The 3,078-nt window shown below is 40.3% G+C and overlaps 1 pseudogene; it reads left to right on the top strand.

Annotated features, from left to right (window-relative positions):
- The first annotated feature begins 703 nt into the window (after positions 1-703).
- Positions 704-2,833, top strand: LOC149211503 (pentatricopeptide repeat-containing protein At2g13600 pseudogene; annotated as a pseudogene).
- The last annotated feature ends 245 nt before the right edge of the window (positions 2,834-3,078 follow it).

Below are 3,078 nucleotides of genomic sequence, written 5' to 3'. Positions count from 1 at the left end.
TTAAATTATATTATTTTAACACATATAATATTTGAAAAACGTCTCAAACTATATATATATGATAGAGTAAACAAAATATCATTTTAATACATATGATACCTGAAAATTTTCTCAACTTTATAAACAACTCAAATTTATATTTCTAACATTTTTTAATTAGATTAATAAAATTAGTTGAAAAATAAACTGGAAAAAAAAATATTTATATTTTTTATATAATAAAAAAGTTTATCATAATTTAGTGATCAAACTAATAGTTAGACAATCGACTATTCACTATACAAGATGACTCATCACTTTTATTAAAAAAAAGAAAAACACATCACCCAAAATTATACAAAACACTATTTCAATCACGCTGCTGAATTTTAGACGATTTTAACTGACCTCTAAACATAAGTAATTAAAACATTTATACTAATTTAAAGTTTGAAGTGATAAATTAATTATTCAATTTAATATAAAATTTCATTCAATTGCTTATTTAAAATGCTTAAGTCAGAAATCCAATGGGCCAGATTATCTATCCAATTTTATGACAATTGCTTATGTGGCCGCTGACTAGGTGCCAAATTCACTGCACCAAAATCGCCTCCATAAATTTTAATCAAATGCTTAGGCAATGGCAAAACGGCTCCATAAATTTTAATCAAATGGTTAGGCATTGGCCAGCTGTAAGTAGCTTCTCTGCATGCAGAAAGCCATGAAATTAAGTCACTCGTGGCCACAATGGAAAAAATGCTGGTATCTTCTGGGGTTCAGTGATCCAGAAATCCATTTTACCAACCACGGCTTCACCACCGTCGCCATCAATGACGGAACAACCCGGGTGCCACCTGAAAACTTAAACGTCATTGTGAAGAAACTCTGCCATGAAGGACGATTGCATGAGGCGCTGGACGTTTTGCCTCTGATATACCGACATTGCATCCGGACGAACTCTTCCACGTACGCAACACTGTTGCAGAGTTGCCTCAGTATAAAAGCCTTTGCGGAGAGCAAGCTTATTCACCTACACATGATCAAGACTGGCTGTCAGTTGGATGTTTTCCTGAACACCAAACTTTTGATGATGAAAGCCAAATGCGGAAGTTTGGACGATGCACGCCAAGTGTTTAACAAAATGCCTCAACGAAACCTGGCTTCATGGAATGGCATAATTGCAGGGTATGCCAAGCATGGCCATTGTGATCATGTGCTTGAATTGTATGAACTAATGCAGCTTGATGGGATTAAACCGGATAGGTTCACGTTTACAGCCGTTGTGAGCTCATGTGCTCGCTTAATGGCCCTGGATCGTGGTAAGCAGGTGCACGGTGAAATAAGAAATAATGGGTTAGTTTCCGATCAGGTTTTGAATAATGCGCTTATTGACATGTATGTTAAATGTGGGGATATGAAGGCAGTGAACGAACTGTTTGACAAAATGCCTGAAAGAGACGTGGTCTCATGGACCACCATTATTGGAGGCTATGACAAGCATGGTGATTCCAGGAAGGCTCTTGAGATCTTTAAGCAGATGCAGCGGGTTGGCGAGAAGCCGAACTCATTTACTATTGCCAGCGTGCTTAGATGTTGTGCCAGTTTGGCGGATCTGGATCGGGGTAAACAGTTACATGGACATACGATTAGGAAGGGATTTGATTCTGACATTGCTTTGATGAATGGCTTCATCGACATGTATGCCAAGTCTGGAAACATGGAAGATGCACAAGGAGTATTCAGTGAAATCTCAGAAAGAGATGTCATTTCATGGACTGCAATGGTTGCAGGGTATGCAAAGTGTGGCAATATTATGCAAGCCTGTAAATTTTTTCACGAAATGCCTAAGAGGAATCTAATTTCATGGTCTGCCATGATTGCAGGATATACAGAATCTGGACACGGTGAAGAGGCGCTAGCACTTTTTGCTGAAATGCGACAAGCAGCCATGAAACCGGACCGATCTGCATTTGCTAGCATTGTTAGGGCATGCTCTAACCTTGTGGCCTTGGAACAAGGTAAGCAGATTCACGTTGACATAATAAAGGGTGCATTCAGGTCAGACATGATTTTGCAAAATGCACTTATTGACATGTATGCAAAGTGCGGGGTCATGGAGGATGCAAACAGAGTGTTTTGCAAGATGTCTGAAAGAAATTTGATTTCCTGGACCACAACGATTGTAGCATATGGAAGGCATGGGCATGGAAAGGAAGCCCTGCAACTGTTTCAACAAATGCAGAAGGTACACATGAATCCTAATGACATCACCTTCGTTGGTGTTCTATCTGCGTGCAGCCATGCTGGCTTAGTGGATGATGGTTGGCACTACTTTGATTCCATGATTCGTGATCATGGCATCACACCAAGAATGGAGCATTATGGCTGCATGGTGGACCTTCTTGGCCGCAATGGACACCTGCAAGAGGCATGTGACTTTATCTCTAGAATGCCAATTAAACCAAGTGCTGCTGTGTGGGGAGCTCTGCTTAGCGCCTGCAGAGTACATTGCAATTTGGATATAGGAAAATGTGCAGCAGAACATCTTTTCGAGTTAGAACCTCAGAATGCTGGAACATATATAGCATTGTCAAGCATCTATGCTGCATCTGGCATGTTGCACGATGCATCAAAGGTGAGACTAATGATGAAAAACAGAGGACTAAGAAAAGAGCCAGGCTGCAGCTGGATTAACATCAAAGATACGGTGCATGCTTTCGTCCAAGGAGATCAATCGCACCCTCGGATGCAGGAAATATATGCAGTGCTGGATGGATTGGTTCAGAAGATGAAAGAAGTAGGATATGTTCCTGACACGAAATCCATGATGCAGGACATGGATGAAGACTAGAAGGATCACATTCCTTGTGCCATGTGAACAAGCCGAGAAGCTGGCCATTGCATTTGGATGTGTATGATCACTACTTGTGGGGTAGAGGCCATGCCCAAGTTATCAGGAACTGTTATGTTTGAACCCTTTGAGAATATTGATACACAGCAACCAGTCAAGTTTGTCGTGAAGATTCCCGAATGAAAGACTGTAAGGGATGGCAAGTGCTTTTTTTATCTTAAGAATGGAGTCTTATTGTGAAGATT

This window comes from Pinus tabuliformis, chromosome 1_1 (genome assembly GCF_031772625.1).
Source record: "Pinus tabuliformis cultivar Carrire ecotype Pingquan chromosome 1_1, CPIR1, whole genome shotgun sequence".
Classification (NCBI taxonomy): domain Eukaryota; kingdom Viridiplantae; phylum Streptophyta; class Pinopsida; order Pinales; family Pinaceae; genus Pinus; species Pinus tabuliformis.
Note: the sequence above shows the minus strand (reverse complement) of the source record. Positions and strands in the feature narration are given on the sequence as shown.